This window comes from Somniosus microcephalus, chromosome 1 (genome assembly GCF_052327205.1).
Source record: "Somniosus microcephalus isolate GS21.2 chromosome 1, FLI_Smic_1.0, whole genome shotgun sequence".
Lineage (NCBI taxonomy): Eukaryota > Metazoa > Chordata > Chondrichthyes > Squaliformes > Somniosidae > Somniosus > Somniosus microcephalus.
In genome coordinates, this window is record NC_140987.1 from 226,705,620 (window position 1) to 226,724,430 (window position 18,811).

Sequence of the window (18,811 nt, forward strand, 5' to 3'; positions counted from 1 at the left end):
GTAACCCCTCTTCATCGAAGACGTGGCCGCAATACGAGATCTGTTTCTGGAAAAACTCGCACTTGTGGCGATTAGCTCATAGCCCATATTCCTTTAATCTGGCGAGCACCTTCTCCAAGTTAGCGAGGTGATCACCGTCATTTTCACCCGTGACCAAGATGTCGTCCAAATAACACTGGGTCCCTGGAATCCCTTGCAGGAGCTGATCCATCGCCCTTTGCCAGATAGCCGGAGCCGAGGCTACTCCAAACACCAGCCGGTTGTATTGATAGAGACCTTTACGGGTGTTGATCGTAAGGTAATGTTTCGAAGCTTCTTCTACCTCCATTTGCAAGTACGCCTGGGCTAGATCAATTTTGGTGAAGCGTTTACCACCAGATAGCGAGGCAAAAATATCCTCAACTCGTGGAAGCGTATATTGCACCGTGTGAAGGACTGGGTTCACTGTCACATTAAAATCCCCACAGATGCGGACCTTCTTTGGTTCCCCAGGCGTATTACTCAACGACCTCTTCATTACAGGGATGATGGGTGTAGCCCACTCGCTCCAGTCCACTTTGGAAAGTACTCCTGAACGTTCCAACCCTTCCAGCTCTGCTTCAACCGCTGGTCTGATCGCGTAAGGCACTGGTCTGGCCTTCAGAAACTTTGGGCTTGCATTATCCTCTATTTTAATTGTTGCTGTTATTCCTTTTAGTGTTCCTAGTCCCTCCTGGAACACTTCTTTTGCGTCAGTTAGTATTTTTGACAGTCGTCCAGGTGTGACGTCGTCATCCTTTTTGGCCTCCACCTTCAGTGCCTGTATGGAATGCCAATCTAAATGTATCTTCCGGATCCACTCACGTCCTAGCAGTGGTGGTCCTCCATTTGGCAATACATATATATCCATTTTAGGTATTTCCTGACCTTTATATGTCACTTTCACCCTTATTTTTCCTTTGGGGTAGACTTTTTGCCCCGTATCCATCTTCAAGACAATCTCTGTAGCTTTCAAGGGTATGTGTGAAAATAGCCGCTTGTAGTCTCTTTGATTTAAGACTGTTAGAGCTGACCCTGTGTCCAATTCCATTTCCACTTGGACTCCATCTATCTTGAGTGTAACCCAGATAGTCTGGTGATCCTCTATTTCGGTTACATTATGTAGTTTCAGACAACCCAGCTCCTTGCTTCCGGAGTCTGTGTCACTTTTCTGTTCGTCTGAACCACTGTCCATCACCTGGTGTACCTTTTTGTACTTCTCCTGTGGAGATTTCTTACTGTTGGTTTTCTTCCCAGACCTGCAGACTCTTGCTATGTGTCCTGCTTTCCCACACTGTCTGCACACTTGGTCCTTGAACCAACAATCTTTCTGGTCATGTGTTGTTCTGCCGCAGCGATAGCACTTCCCTGTTCCATAGGTCATTTCGTTGGTGCCGTATTCTTGCGGTCTCCATTGTATCTCTGCAGCGCCCCTTGCGGCTGCTTCATGTGATACTGCCATATTGAAGGCTTTGTCCAGCTTAAGGTCCTTTTCTGATAGAAGCAGTTTCTGGGTTCCTTCACTTTGTAGCCCACACACAAACTTGTCCCTTAACGTGTCTGCTAGTCCCGCTCCAAACTGGCAGTATTTCGATAGCTTGCGCAGTTCCGTTAGGTACTCAGCATTGCTTTCGTCTTTGTGTTGGTTCCTTTTATGGAACTTAAATCGTTCTGCTATCAGCAGCGGTGTGGGGCTTAAGTGGTCCTGTAGGATTTCTACTATGCTTCCAAAATCCTTGTTTACCGGCTTCTCTGGGGTTATTAGATTTTGCAGTAACCCATAAGTTTTTGCACCCATGGAATTTAACAGAACCAGTGCTTTATTAGCATCTGGCACTTCATTCGCCCTGCAGTACACCTCAATACGTTCCACATATGTCGCCCAATCTTCGACTTCATTGTCGAACGTAGAGATACTCCCACTCTTCGGCATCCTTGCTTGTGCGTTAACTATCACCAATGGTGCCTCCCGCGCTTCCACTTCTTCTCCGCTGGCACAAAATGGCGTCTCCCGTGCTTTCCTTCCTTCCCGCGCTCGCCCGTCTTCTCCACTGCGGCTTCGCAAAATGGCATCTCCCGCGCTCTTCCTTCTTCTCCGCAGCTCAATGGCTCCTCCCACGCTCTCCCTGCTTCTCCGTTTCTCAATGGCGCCTCCCACGCTCTCCCTGCTTCTCCGCGGCTCAATGGCGTCTCCCCTTGCTTCGCCCTGCGGACCCTGATCAGCCCTGGCTGTGCTCTGCGCGTTCTTCTCTTGATATTTGTCGATGCCGCTCAGTCTGTTTCTTACCCTCTCTCTCTCCGGTTTGCAGTATTTTTTTTTCCTCGACGCCGCTCGGTGATCAATCCCCGGCTGCGCCCTGCTCTCTTCACCCTCTTTCTTACCCCGTCGACGCTGCCCGGCTCTCTCTCTCTGCCGTCGGTCGGCTCCAGCCGCCGCTGCTCGGGAAGGGTCTGCTCTGGACCTGTCGTTGGTCTCTTACTGCTCGTTGTGGCTGGGGAACCAAGCCCGGCTCTCCACAGCCTCCCTAGCGAAGTTGGACCTCTGCCTGACTGCTGGGCGGTTGCTCGCGGTCGACGCCCGTGTTCCTGGACTCGACTATTTTTTTTTTTATGTTGCAGGTAGATTCGCATCAACACTCGTCGCCACTGTTAGATCCGTGGTTCAGTGGATAAATAATTACACGGATGCTGTACATAAACAAACAACAGGTCTTTACTGGAGGAGGGTCATCTCTAGACTGGGGTACAGAGGCATGCGCACAGCTTATATACCGGTGTGGTTACTGCCGGTACTACAGTATACAGGAGCTGTAAAAAGTAGTTCTGACTTAAAGCACATACACTACACTTTCTGTTTTAAAAGTGGTATCTTAATGTGAAAGCCATAACCTACTAATTGATTTCTTGTGGCTTTGCCCATGAACTAAAATGAAAAAGTTCTACATTTCCATATTTTACTAGAAATATTTTATACATCCCACTATTCTATTGTACACCTGTCTAAATTACATGTCTCTGCATTAGTTTTATAATAAATAGGAAGAAACTATGGAACCTTCCCCGCCAGTGTATATTGTTGAAGTAGAGAAGAACCAAATGTGGGTGGAACATTATTAGACTCAATACTCAACATTTCAAACCAATGCAAAGCAGCAATTGACAAAGCTGTTGGAATGTTGACCCACAAACTGTAGGATACAAGTTGTGATCAAACTGTACCGTGGTCTGGTTAGACCGCACTTTGAATCCAGGGGTCCAGTTCTGGTTGCCAAGAAATAAGGAAAAATTCAAGAATTGGAGGCAGTGAAAGGAAGCGTCACGAGGCTGGTATTTAGTGTCAGGGATCGAAGTTACATGGCAAGACTTCAGAGACTTGGACCTAAAACATTTTGTGCAGACGGGGGTGAAGGTTAAATACCCTGCGCTAGAATAGTGATGCCCAAAATATTGGGCCTCAGACCTCATTGTAATGGAGCCGGCATGGTGCAAAGGCCCAGTGGTGAAGACTGGAGAAAAATCAGGCTGCTGCTATCGTCGCGGTGACCCTCAGGTGAGTGGTTCTGGGGGCCATGTATCGGTTCGGGGGCAGAGGGGTGCTGGGATCGCATGGGCTGGGGGAGGGAGATCGGGGGGCTTGGGATTGCAGGGGCTGGGGAAGGGAGATTAGGTGGCCCAGGATCGCAGTTGGGTGGGCAATCAGGGCATTGGGGGTGGGAGGGTTTTAGTGGGTAATGACAAATAAGAGGCAACTTTTACCCACATCTGAAGCAGGCGCTAGAGCCATTGCATATGCAAGTTAGGGGCCTAACTCCTGCTTGATGTTCCCTCTCCAAGAATGGTTTGCCCTGAGGCATCCAGTGCCATCGCAGGTTGCACTCAGGTAAACCAGCCCTAAGGACCGCCTTCAATAAAGAAGGTAAGGAACTTACCTGAATATGGAGCTGGGAGGAGCAGGAGCTCTCCTCCCGACCCCACATTTAACCACCCTCCGGATCGCCGCTGCTCCCGACCTCTGACCTTTCATCCCGGCCTCCTCTCCCAATCCCCAGTCACGGACCTTCTGGCATTCTCTCTCGACCGATCACCCATGCTCCTGGCCCCGACTCCCCTATTGCCCTCCCCCTTGGCCCTGACCACCCATCGCCCATGCTCCCGGCTGCAAACTCCCAATCACCCTCCACCCCCCACCCCCCAAGATCCCAGACTCCCCGATCTCCATCCCCTGCCCTCCGCAACATCAGGCCCCAAGGGGACACAGGTTCAAACTAGCAAAAGTTAAAACTAATTTCCAGTCTATTATTTTACCTTTTTTCTCTGCCTCTTGGCTCCTACCGGTCATTTTGAAGTTGTTACAGAAGTATTTTTTTTAGCTGGAAGCTTTAAAGGATTTTTTTTCTCTGCCAATTAAAAGTCCAGATCTGACAGAATAACCTGCTGACATCACAGATCCCGGAAGACTTGTTACAGATGATTACACCATTTCATCGTCCCACAGAATCCAAAATCACTCGGCTCAGTCAACTTGCCAGAGATGTTCAAAGAATTAATTATATTGGTATCACCTTTTTATCCAATGCTAATTGGCATGCACCCCGAAATGTTATAGAAGGAGATATCTAACACTTACCAATGTCCCTCAGTCTTCACCTCTTCCTGTGAGTTTCAATGAAGTTTAACTGCTGGTCAACAACTTCTGGACTAGAAGAAGACATTTAGTTCAGAACTGCTTTGATGTAACATTTTGAATTGAAAACATGGCCTTTCTTGATTCCATGGAGAAAGTCTGGTCACACACTGCCTCTGATCACCAGTTTTATATAATAAGTAGAATTCCCCATTCAATTTTCTCCAGTCCACTTCCAAAGGGACTGGCTGTTGCTGAGGTCAGCTGCCCGCCACTACCCTACCAAAGTGATCCTTCTTCATGTGGGAGCCGAGATAGAAGTGCTCAACTGTAGAAAGACTGAAGTCCACTGTGATTCTATCTGAGGCACCCAATTTCCATTTGACTCTATTGGGATGCAGTCAGGATGGGAATACAAGTTGATTTTATTTTCATCCTTTGTGCCGGGTTATGGGGCCAATTGTAGTGACTCTACTACTGCCCTAGCTGAAATCAGGTAACTCATTTTATTTGATATTTTGATATTTTGAAAACTTCGATCAAATCACCCCTTAACTTCTAAATTCCAGGGCATACAACCCTAGTTTGTATAATCTCTCCTCGTAATTGGAGTCTAGGTATCATTCTGATAAATCTACGCTGTGCTCCCTCCAAGGTCAATATTTCCTTTCTAAGGTGTGGTGCCCAGAACTGCTCACGGTACTCCAGGTGTGGCCTAACCAGGGCTTTGTATAGCTGTAGCATAACTTGTACCCTGACATCCCGAGATTACCATTGGTATACAGTATTGAAATGCATCACGAAAAGGTGTCTTTTCACGATGCATTTCAATACTGTATGCTGATGACATTACTGAGAGCTTGATGGCATCAAAACAGCTGCACCTACATAATGTATTTAAAACTTTCCATTAAAGCCCCTTATGTGGCTACAGGTGGAGATGGAATCAAGAGCTCCAACTTCAATTTATATTCCTATATGTAAGCAACAGAAGAAGTTCAGGGAGAACCAGCTTCATCAAAAATTGCTTGGCTGTATTTTTTTCATTTATTTTAAAGTGCACAATGAGATAAATCACACTGAAACACAACAAATCATTATTTATGAGCCATGTTCTCGTAAAGAAAATGACAAGATCATGCTTTGGTAAACCCTTGCTTGTGGAGACAAAGCCCTTTTAAAAGATAATTCTAGTGTAGAATGCGCTGTAAAGGGGAAATGTTCAATGGTTAGAGCAAGAATTCAATTATATTTTATTATCATACTTGAAGTATCACTAGGGGAAAATCCAAGGTTTAAGTAAGTAAATACAGTTCTTTTTAGAAAAGAGAAAAAAAGAAGACTCCATGTTTTCCTTTAATAAGATTATGGGCATAAAGATAGGGATTCACTCCACATGACATCATGTTAGTACCTCAGATACTGCTATTTTTATTTGATGGCGTTGTCTTAGGATAACTGTGCAAAGTACCAAACTCTCATTAATTAGTATTCGTGTGGGAAAAATTTGGTTGCTTTGCGCCTCCCGCTAATGGGGCAGCAAGCAACTAGCGCCCGGGCGCGGCGCCGCTAATGCCTCCTGTGAAATTCAGCAGGAGGTTAGCGACAGAGGTACCAGTAGCTCCCCGTGGCACTGCACCTCCGGCGATGACATCATCGCTGTGTGCAGCGCCCCGCTCGTGCCCCAGCCACAAACTTGGCTCGCGTCCCCTGACCTACCACTGGATGCTATGTCCAACAGGGTCAGGGGGGGCGTTTTGGCGGCTGGGGTGATGATAATTAAAGGGCAGGTGCCGGGTGGCCATTTTATTTTGGGTCACCTGCCAGCACCTGCCCCCTCTGGCCTCCTCCTGCAGGGTGCCAGCCGCGATCGGTCAGCCCGGCAATCCTCTTGAGTGCCGGGCTCTTTTGCTAGCACCCCACTCCCCAGTGTTCCAGCAGGGCCATGGTGTGCCCTGTGCTAGGCCCCTCCCCTTTAATCAGGGGCGGGAGGCCTTCAGTACCGCAGTGCTACATGCCGGTGCGTGTAGCGCTGCAGCACGTAACACCGCAATATTCAATGGGAGCGCCCCAAGAGGGAGGAGGAGTGCTTCCAGTAGCGCCCTGCCTCCTGCTTGGGGCACGACCATTCAATTTCGAGTGCCGGGGCGCTAAAAGTAGAAGTTATCACCCCAAAGGGGGCACAAGCCAATTTTCCCTCCAAGATCTCTAGACGAGCAAAACTGTCCCCGATAAACCATTAAAAAAATCTATTGCATTTCACTCACTGCTAAATTCTATCTGGAGGCAACAGCACTATTTGGAAACCCAATCACTTTTGTGTGAAGTGTTTTTGTGAGGTTGAGTTACTGAATGGACAGCTAAAGATGGAATTGCTAATTTTGTCAGAAATCAGTAGCATAATCCTGATTCCAGCATAACATTTCCTGGCAAACTTGTTCAATATGTAATTTTGTACATGCTGAAACCATTGAGGAGAGAGTTCTATTAAAGTCTTCTAGGAAGTTACTTTCAGGGAAATACACACCAAAAGTATTTTCACTCAAAGTTATATAAATATCTAGTCACTGCTCATCCAGATTCCAAATATCCTGATTGGATTAAAGGCATCACTGGAGAGAAACCTCAAGGTCATCTTTTCTCTGGATCAGTGGAGCTGTGTTTGGAAAATGGCGCATTCATCAACCTGTTCATTATATGACCATGCACATTGGCCTCCAGTAAGGGCAGCTAGAGCAAAGCTGACAGTCAATGATTTATGTTGGTGATCTGAGCTGGAAAGAGGCACCTTGGCACATGTTCTTGAGATTTGTACATTTCTTTTTTTACTTTCGCTTCTGGAGAAATTGCAGCTAGCAAGTGGCTGAATTATTGGGTAATTATCGCTGCATCATATCACCTCGGAAATAAAATCTTTGCACTTCCAATGTTGGTCAAAAGAGTAACGCATATCTGCTGAAGGGAATCCTGATCTGCCTAACATATAAAAGAATGGTAATCTGGGATGTCGGATGTGAAGATTCAAAGACATCTGGCTCAGGGTCAGCAAACTCTAGAAATTCTTCTGTGATCTATTTTTAACAAAGTGGTTAACAGATTCAGCTAAAATTCCTCTCTTTGTTACTTTTCTGAAGTTAAAACTAACAAATAAGGGAACTTCTACCTTGAAGTTATAGGAACATTAGGAACAAGAGTAGGCCATTCAGCCCGTCGAGCCTGATCTGCAATTTAATTAGATCATGGCTGAACTGTACCTCAACTCCATTTAACTGCCATAGCTCCCTATCCCTTGATACCCTTATCTAACAAAAATATATTGATAATAACAACAGAAACTGCTGGAAAAACTCAGCAGGCCAGGCAACATCCGTGGAGAGAAAATAGAGTCAACATTTCGGGTGAAAACCCTTTGTCAAGACTGAAGAAGCACAGGAAATGAAATAGATTAAAAGGCCAGTGGGGGCTGGGAGAAAACTAAAGAGAAGTGAAGAGGCATTAAGAGGTATTCAAAACGAGACGAGATGGTGATAGGGCTAGTGGAGACAAAAGATGGCTCTAGATTAGGTGTGAAATATGCTGGCAGAATGGGAGACAGCTGCCATGTGGGAGAGAAACAAAAGAGAAAAAAAAGGGGGCGGGGGAAAGGGCCAAAACAAAGGTGTGGATAAAAAACATAAGTAAAAATGTAATAGGGGCCGAGGTTATGATCTGAAATTGTTGAACTCGATATTGAGTCCGGAAGGCTGTAAAGTGCCTAATCGGAAGATGAGGTGCTGTTCCTCGAGCTTACGCTGAGCTTCTGTGGAACAATGCAAGAGCCCGAGTACAGTGAGGTCGGAGTGGGAATGGGGCGGTGAATTAAAATGACAGGTGACCAGAAGCTCGGGGTCATTCTTATGGACTGAACGGAGGTGTTCCGCAAAGCGATCACCCAATCTGCATTTGGTCTCCCCAATGTAGAGGAGACCACATCGTGGGCAGCGAATACAGTATACTAGATTGCAAGAAGTACAAGTAAATCGTTGTTTCACCTGGAAGGGGTGTTTGTGGCCCTGAACAGTGGGAAGGGGGGAGGTATAAGGGCAGGTGTTGCATCTCCTGCACTTGCACGGGAAGGTTCCAGGCGAAGGTGAAGGGGTGCTGGGGGTGATAGAGGAGTGGACTAGGGTGTCTCGGAGGGAGCGGTCCCTATGGAATGCTGAAAGGGGTGGGGAGGGGAAGATGTGTTTGGTGGTGGGATCATTTTGGAGGTGGCGGAAATGGCGGAGGATGATCCGTTGAATGTGGAGGCTGGTGGGGTGAAAGGTGAGGACAAGGGGAACCCTATCGTGGTTCCGGGAGGGAGGGGCAGGGGTGAGGGCAGAAGTGCGGGAGATAGAACGGACACGGTCGAGGGCCATGTCAACCACAGTAGAGGGGAATCCTCGGTTGAGGAAAAAGGAAGACATGTCGGAAGCACTGGTGTGGAAGGTGGCATCGTCGGAGCAGATGCGGGGAAGACGGAGAAACTGGGAGAATGGAATAGAGTCAAATGGAATGGATAAAAATATATCGATCTCAGTTTTGAAAGCTCTAATTGTCCCAGCATCCACAGCTTTTTTGGGAAGAGAGTTCCAGATTTCTACTACCTTTTGTGTGAAAAACGGCTTAATAATTTCCCTCCTAAATGGCCTAGCTCTAATTTTAAGATTATGTGCCCTCGTTCTTGATTCCCCCACCAGAGGAAATAGTTTCGCTGTATCTACTCTATCGAATCCTTTTAACACTTTAAACACCTCGATCAGTTAATGCAATAGCAACAAGAATGGGAATGAGAAGTTATTCTGGGTGAATAATACATAGGCCTAGAAATTCAGTTGTTAGCGTCAGCCGCTAGCGCCTTAGGAGAAGGAGAAGTGGGGCGCTAAGCGGCTAGCGCCTGGGCGCAGCGTGATCTGCACCTCTCGCGAACTTCACTCAAGATTTAGCGGCGGCGTTAAACCGCAGAGCCCGCTCAGCTGCGCACACAGATCGTGACGTCATTTCATGGTGCAACGTCCTTGGTGCGCCCCGAACCGGAACTTCAGTGGCGCCGCCCTTCTTTGCGCCTGGCGCCCCCAGCGACTGGTAGAGGGGAACGGTTCCCAGTCGCTGCGGGGCGCGGGGGGCGCTATTTAAAGGGGACCCCTCCTGCATTATAAGTGGCAGCCATTTTGTGTCAATCCTTCTGTGTGAGAGACGGATACTTGGAGAGAGACAAAGGCAGAGAGCTTTCTGGTTTGACTCAGCGCTCGCACAGGTACTTCTGGCTTCAGGCCAGAGCTTTGCACTTGGATTTCACTTTCAGTGCCATAGCCTTGAGTCACCACATATAATGGAGGCTGCAATGGGTGGAAACGTTGGCTTTCTGTATTGCATCCAAAGGGATCAGAGACGCCGTGAGAGAGTGCCAGTCGTGGCCAGACGGAGAAGGGCCAACAGGCGTCGGCACAGGAGGCCTTACCCACCCAGGATATACCGCCAGCAGTTCTCATATCTGAACATGTCTGAGGAGCAGTGTGTTCGGAGGCTGCGATTGAGGTGGTCACTGAGATCTGCCACCTGCTTCGCACAGATCTGCAGCCACAGCTGAGGAGCAAGACGTTTCTGTCGGTGGCAGTGAAGGTGACGGTGACTCTCAACTTCTATGCCACCGACTCCTTCCAATCCGCTACTGGGGACATTGCCAACATCTCCCAGTTCGCAGTACATTGCTGCATCCGTCAGGTGAACAATGCCCTTTTCAGAAGGAGACGTCAGTACATCTCCTTCCCCATGACCCTGGACAAGCAGCAAGAGCATGCAATGGGATTTGGAAGAATAGCGGGCTTCCCCATGGTCCAGGGCGTAGAACTGATGAACCAGCAATGGTCAGGCCTTGCTTCAGGGCTGCAGTGTGCAGGGCATGGCAGCCAAACAAGTCGACCCTCCCCCTTTAAGAGCTGACTGGCGCCAGCGTGTCTGCCTTCATTCAGAAACTCGGCGCACCTACGCTGCGCCCGCCCTCAGTGTTAGCGCCTCGGCACGCTGGCTGAGCTCCTTATGATAGTCGTGCATCGCCTGCTTTAGCGCAGCAGCAACCTCTTGGGGCGATGCAACTGAATATCGGCGAAGGTGGCGCTAAGTTGCGCCGGGTGCTAAATTTAGCGAATGCCCGGCTGTAGCGCCCCAAACGTGGCTGTACTGAATTTCTAGGCCATAGTATTTACAGCACAGAAACAGGCCATTCGGCCTAACAGGCCAGTGTTTATGCTCCGCACGAGCCTCCTCCCACCCTTCTTCATCTAACCGCATCAACATATTCTTCTATTCCTTTCCCCCTCATGTGTTTATCTAGCTTCCCCTTAAGTGCATCTACACTATTCGCTTCAACAATTCCTTGTGGTACTGGTTCCACATTATAACCACTCTCTGGGTAAAGAAGCTTCTCCTGAATTCCCTGTTGGATTTATTAGTGACTGATGTAAGAAAAGGAGACTGACCATCAAGTAACTTTAAAGTAAGCTTTAAGTAACTTATAAACACACTATATACAAGAGAGGTCTTTACCATGCCTCTGGTAGAAGCCTCTTACAATACTGAACAGACCAGTATTTATACCAGTCCAACAGGAAGTGACATTTACAGGAAGTGAGGTATGTACACAGTTCATAGTTCATAGTTCATAGTTCACAGGAAGTGATGACATAACTTCCCGGAAGTTAGCATTTTTATCACATTCTTCCCTCCTGCAGGATTAGGAGGCTGTGGTCTACCTTTTGGTCCGCAGCCGCCGAACAAGGAAGAGTCGTACCCGTTTGGATTCCCGTCGTAGAGGGTCGCTGGTCCGCTTACATGCGGTTGGCCATTGGTCAGAGTCTGTGTGGCCTGGATTGCCCTGTGAAGGGTCGGGGAGATCATGGCTTCGAGTGCGAGCCCCAATAGGTTCAAAGTCGGACTGCCTCTGTTCAGAGGGAGGTGCAGAGCTGGTCTGTGGCGGATCAGTACTTTCATGCACGGTACTGGGAGGGTCGCAACCTTGAGCACGGGGTTCTGCCGGCACCAAGCTAGTTGGTGTCCGATCAGGATCCTGGAGAGGGGTACCCGATAGGTCCCAAGAGTTTCCTGGTGAAATGCCATCACCCGATGTCCCACTAGGTCCTGGTGGGCAGGGAGCCAGATCCCGTAATGATACGGTAGATTCTCGGCCGTCGGAATATCGTATGTTTGCATAGGTGGGGTTGGCATCGGTTAGTTCGACCTCGTCTACAAGAGGGTCATTTTTAGACGTCCGAACGTATCTTCGGAGTAATACAGGTCCAGGAGTAGTTAGCCATGACGGGAGTGATGTTCCATGAGATGAGCGACGCTGGAATCCAAAGAACCGCTCATGAGGTGTAGTATTTGTGGCTGTAGAAAGCAGGGACCGTATAGAGTGCAATGCATCCGGAAGCACTGTTTCCCATTGCTGGTCTGGTAGGCCCCGAGATCTTAAAGCGAGACGTACGGAATTCCAGATGATACCGTTATACCTCTCTACCTGCCCATTTCCGATGGGATGGTATGGTGTTGTTTTGCTTGCAGCAATTCCCCGTTCTGAGAGGTAGTCCTTGAGTTCCCTTGACATAAAGGATGGACCCCGGTCTGAGTGAATATAAGCCGGCATGCCACAGAGAGAAAATACCTGCTCAAGGCAGCAGATTACTGTGGACGCCAGCATATTGGAGCAGGGGAAGGCAAACGGAAAACGTGAATATTCGTCGATCATGGTGAGCAAATATGTGTTCCGAGTTGAAGAGGGCACTGGGCCCTTAAAATCGATGCTAAGTCGTTGCATCGGTTGGGTTGCATGTATGAGTATACCATCTGAGGGGCGGAAGAACTGAGGTTTTAATTCCGCACAAAGCCGGCATTCTGAGCATATTTTCTTTACATCTCCAGTGGAAAAAGGGAGATTCCGTGATCGTACGAAATGTAGCATGCGCGTAACGCCAGGATGACACAAACCATTGTGGACATCCATGAGAGTGGAGGATGACATAGTGGAGCAGAATGCCCGTGTGAGGGTGTCCGGGGCCACATTCTCCTTGCCAGGCCGATAGAGAATGGTATAACCAAAAGAGGCCAGTTCCATCCTCCAAAGTTGTATTTTATTATTCTTAATTTTGGTTCGTTTTCGATTATCGAGCATGAAGGCGACTGATCGTTGGTCCGTGATCAATGTAAAGTGCTGGCGAGCTAGAAAATGGTTCCACTTCCGTACTGCCTCTATGATGGCTGTGGCTTCTTTCTCAACCGGAGGATAATGTAGCTCGGCACCTTGTAAGGTCCTGGACATAAATGCTACAGGACGACCTTCCTGATTCAGAGTAGCCGAGATCGCCACCTCCGAGGCATCACATTCAACCACGAAAGGGAGATTCTCATCGATGGAGTGAAGAGCCGCTTTCTCCAACTGTTTTTTGAGAAGGTTAAAGGCTGCAACAGCCGCTGTTCCCAGTGGAAATGATCTAGCATGCAGCAAGGGTTGGATTTTGTCCGAAAAATGAGGAATCCATTTAGCGTAGTATGCAAACAGACCGAGAGCCCGACGTAAAGAAGCCGGATTCTTAGGTGACGGGAGCTCTTGGAGCGGGCGAAGTCTTTCTGGGTCTGGCTTAATGATACTATTGCCTACGCAGTAGCCAAGGATGTTGATGGTCGGTTGCGACTCAACAGATTTGGATTCATTCAGGGTCAAATTACGGCGATGGAGGGCATCCCGAAATTTTTGGAGGTTGGAGTCGTGTTCCTGTTGATCGTGACCTGCAATGGTAATGTTATCAAGATAGGGAAAAGTGTCCCTTAGGTTTTCCTGCTTAACCAGGCCATCCATTGCCCGTTGAAAGACAGCCACTCCATTAGTAACCCCGAATGGGAGGCGACGAAATTGGTACAGCCGTCCATTAGCCTCAAAGGCTGTGTACTGCTTATCTGAGACCTTCAAGGGTAACTGATGATAGGCACTTTTTAAATCGTAAGTTGAGAACACTTTGTATTCGGCCAGTTTATTAACCATATCATCAATGCGTGGCAATGGGTAGGCGTCCAAGTCGGTATATTGATTGATGGTTTGCGAATAATCGATGCATAGTCGCTGTTTGTGAGGTTTTAGAGGGTTCTTGACAATGACGACTTGAGCCCGCCAGGGCGACGAACATGGTTCAATGATATCCTCTGCTAGAAGTCGAGAGATTTCAGCCGCAATAAAAGATTGGTCTCCCTGATTAAAGCGCCGCGATTTCGTTATTATCGGTTGGCATTGAGGCGGAATACTGGCAAATAATGAGGGTTCATCAAGTGAAGCTGCTGATAATGCACAAAATGGTAATTTAGATGGTATATTAGAAATAGTAAGTCCGGGTTTGGATCCACCAAACTCAATGGTGAGTTTCTTATGCTGTTTTTGGAAGTCCAGCCCTAAGAGGAGATCACTACATAAGTCTTTGAGCACTGAAAGTCGGGTGGAGGGATACATACGACCATGAAGTGTCATATCAACAACACAAAAGCCGGAGATTCTGGTATTAAGTGATGACTGGGCCATCGCAATTGCCTGGTCCGATGGGAAGACATGTAGTTTCAATTTCGCAACAATCTGTTCCTTAATGAAACTATCAGTACTTCCTGAGTCAATTAAGGCATCTAAGGTATGCCCTTTAATTGAAATTTTTGTGGCTGCCTGAGACAGGTTCTGTGGGCAAGCAGCTGTAATTGGTGTCGTTGCACAGAGAGTGGCTAAAACTCTCGGTGTGCTTCTTCGGGAGAGAGCTCGAGAGGAAGCTTGATAGGTCCTAGCTGGAGCATCTTGATAGGCCCTAATTGGGGCAGCTCGGTAGGCCTTAGCTGGATTGGCCCTCGTAGAGGCCCTTGATAGGCAAACTTTAGCAAAGTGTCCTTTTTTCCCGCAATAACTGCAGATTGCATTGCGAGCAGGGCAGGTTTTCCTAGGGTGAAAAGCATCTCCACAAAAGAAGCATTCCTTCCTAGATTGCCAAGAGGCTGCTAAAGTGGGGTCGTCCTCCTCTTCTTCATCAGAATTAACAGAATTAGATTCCCCCATGATAGGGTTCACCTGAGACCGCTTGAATTGTCTGGTTGCAGCTACAGCAGCAGATCGAGATCTGGGCAGCTGATAGAGGTCTGCATTTCTCTTTGCCAAATCCAGTGAACAAGCTAGGTCAAAAGCTTTTTGTAGCTCAAGTGTTTTACTTTCTAGTAGACGCTGGCGTATAAATGGAGAGGCAATCCCGCAGATGAAAGCATCACGAATCATTTCTTGGCGGTACAGCTCAGCTGAGGCTGCCTGAAAGTTACAATCTACGCTGAGCCTGCGAAGTTCTTGCAGGAATTCGTCAATTGATTCCCCTGGCCCTTGTCGGGCTGTGGCCAGTAGATGTCTAGCATAGACCTCATTTGGGGTCTTCGCATACAGTTTCTTAAGTGCCCGAATCACCTCTTCGTAATTATCCCATTCATCAACATATTCGAACACTTTTGGGGTCACATAATTGACAAGTATCTTCAATTTAGCAGGAGCATCCACTTTACATTCATCCAGAAAATTCTCAAAAGCACGATACCAATGCTTCCATACCCTGCCAGCTGCTGGTGTATTCGGGTCCAAGTCCAGACGAATAGGTCTAAGGATTTTATCCATGATGGGTGGTTCCCTGGATCCTTAACTTCCGAGTTTGTCTGAAGGTCTAGTATTTGTCAGTGTAAATACTAAGTTACTTAAATTGATGTAAGAAAAGGAGACTGACCATCAAGTAACTTTAAAGTAAGCTTTAAGTAACTTATAAACACACTATATACAAGAGAGGTCTTTACCATGCCTCTGGTAGAAGCCTCTTACAATACTGAACAGACCAGTATTTATACCAGTCCAACAGGAAGTGACATTTACAGGAAGTGAGGTATGTACACAGTTCATAGTTCATAGTTCATAGTTCACAGGAAGTGATGACATAACTTCCCGGAAGTTAGCATTTTTATCACAGTGACTATCTTATATTTATGGCCCCTAGTTCTGGTCTCCCTCCAAGTGGAAACATCTTCTCTATGTTTACCCCATCAAACCCTTTCATAACCTGAAAGACCTCTCTCAGGTTACCCCTCAGTCTTCTCTTCTCTAGAGAAAAGAGCCTCAGCCTGTTCAATCTTTCCCAATAATTATAATCTCTCAGTTCTGGTTTCATTCTAGTAATTTTTTTTGCACCTTCTCCAGTGCCTCTATATCCTTTTTATAATATGGAGACCAGAATTATTCACAGTACTCCAAGTGTGGTCTAACCAAGGTTTAATACAAGTTTAACATAACTTCTCTGTTTTTCAATTCTGTCCCTCCAGAAATGAACCCCAGTGCTTTGTTTGCTTTTTTTATGGCCTTATTAACCTGCTTTGCTACTTTTAGTAATTTGTGTATCTGTACCCCCAGATCTCTATTTTCCTCTACCCCATTGAAACACTTAGGGGTAATAATTCAGTAGCGCCCTGCTACCTTCGCCGGGGCGCTAATTTTAGCGCCCTGAAAAAGTTAGCGCCCCCCGCGGCCAATTTTCCCAGGTAGCGCCCTGAGAGGGAGGAGGGGCGCTACTGGAGGCGACCTGCATCCCTCTTGGGGCGCTGCGAGCCAAAACCATGGTGCTACGTGCCGTGGTACTGCAGGCCTTCCTCCCCTTCTTAAAGGGGAAGGGCCTGGTGCAGCGCGTCCCAGCGCCCAGCTGGGCAACCAGGAATCGAGAGTGCTGGCAAACGAGCCTGGCACTCAAGAGGAGTGCCGGGCTCACGGAGAGTAGCCGGCACCCCGCGGCGGGGCTTCACAGGGGCCAGGGACAGCAACGGGGGCAGGTGCTGGCAGGCAGCCAGCAACAAAAATGGCTGCCCGGCACCTTCCCTTTAACTAGCACCGCCCCAGCCGCAGGTATGGCTCCGTGACCCCGTCGGACATAGCGTCCGGCAGTAAGTCGGGGGGTGCCACCCAATATTACAGCCGGGGTGCGAGCGGGGCACTGCACATGGCGATGACGGTTAGCGCCGCCTCTAACCTCCCACTGAATTTCGCAGGAGGCGTTAGCAGCACCACGCCCTAGCGTTAGTTGATTTGCGCCCCGTTAGCGGCCTCTTAGGGCAATAACGGGAGGTGCAAATCAACCGAATTTAGCCCCCTTACTTTCCAAAGAGTATGTCGGCTCCTTATTCCTCCTACCAAAATGTACCACCTCACACTTATCTGTATTGAAGTTCATTTGCCAATTACAAGCCCATTCTGCAAGTTTATTAATGTCTTCCTGTATTTTGTTGCAGTCCTCCTCTGTATTAACTACTCCCCCATTTTGGTGTCATCCGCAAATGTTGAAATTGTACTTCCGATTTCTGAATCCAAATCATCCTATTTTCCCTAGTTCCATTCTCATCCGCTTAAAATCCCCTTAGAGTATTAGTGAATGATCGCTTAACGTGTTTGTTTGCTATTCCTCTATTTGCTATATTACCAGAGACATTAACCCAGATCTTTTTAAACAGGTTCATGCCTTTGTGAAAATGCAGTAAAATAAAATCCATATGAAAGTATTAACCATTTGGATGCTAATTTTTGCACAGCACACTTTTGAAGACTATGGGCCAGAATGGGTTAGTAATTGGCAAATGAACTCAATACAGATAAGTGTGAGGTGGTACATTTTGAAGGAAGAATAAGGAGCCTACATACTCTTTGCAAAGTAAGGGGGCTAAATTTTTCTGAAATTATGGGGTCCCGGTTGCACAGTGTAAGTCTGGTGAAGCGGCCTTATGAACACCTACTCAGAAGGACCAAATCAAAGCGATGGGGTCATTTCCATAGTCGGGATAGCCAACCCATGCACATAGAGGTGCAAGAGGGCTACCTGCCCTGCCGAGCAGGCATTAATTGGAATGGTTCCTTACTGCAAACACAGCGGGGTCAATTTTAACTCAGGTGCAGGGAATTGTCGGGTTCTCCGAATTTAGTGTTTCCCACACGAATCCAAATGGGTCTGTGAGATTGATGCAATTTTAACTCAATTGGCCAATTGATTTCCAACGTGTGGGAAGCCTTGGCAATTGAGTATTTCCAGTCAGAAAGTTGCAGATTATGACATCATCATTGCTGCTGCTTTTAAGGTCCACAGCAAGCCTTGCTTCTTCTGCAGGCTTCCAAACTTTACCATTAAGATGGCACAGGAGCCTGCAGGAGCAACGGCCAGGGGGAGGGCAAGAGCTGCCCCCAAATTTGATGAGGCTTCACTCCAGGCATTGCTGGATGGTGCTAGGGCCCACAGGGAGGTCCTGTTCCCTTCTTCAGGGAGGAAGAGGCCTCCCAGTCAGACCAAGGCTGTGTGGCTACAGGTGGCTGGGGAAGTCAACTCCTTGGGGCTCACACGGCGCAGCTGGATGCAGTGCAGGAAAAGATCCCATGACCTTCATTGCACTGGAAAAGTAAGTACTGTATGAAGTTTCCATCACCCTCAGTCTGATCCCCATTGCCTTTCCTCACCAGCACTCAGCTTTAGCAATCTCTTCCTCCACATCCCACTTGACACTCATATCCATGCACCCTTACCCATTCCCTCTCTATGCTCACATTCACATAACTATTCCACCATGCAGCCCTCACATTCCCTCTCACTCTGATGCTTTGAACACAACTGACAACACACAGGGAGGGCCCTTGGTCTTGCAACCTCACTCCATCTTTGTCTCCTTCTAAATATCTATGCTATGCAATCTCTACACTCACTCTTTCATTCTCACTCAACCTCCACTTGTCCCCCTTATTGCAGGAAAGGAGAGCTCACAACAGGAGAGAGCGAGCCAGGACAGGAGGAGGGCCGTCCTCATTAGCCCAGCTCACCCCCTGGGAGGAAGCCGCCCTGGAGATTGCTGGGGCTGACCGAGATGTGGAAGTTGGAGAAGGACAGACAGGAGCATCCCCGCAAGCTGGTGACAGAATAGTTTTCCATCTCTCTCAGTGGCATTGCATGAGTCACTGATAATGATTCTGAAGCTACATCATATGGACTTATGATCATCTGCAAAATGCAATGTGCATGTAACCTTGGCATCACATCTCTAACTTTTTCCTTGACTCCCCCACAGGACCATCGAGAG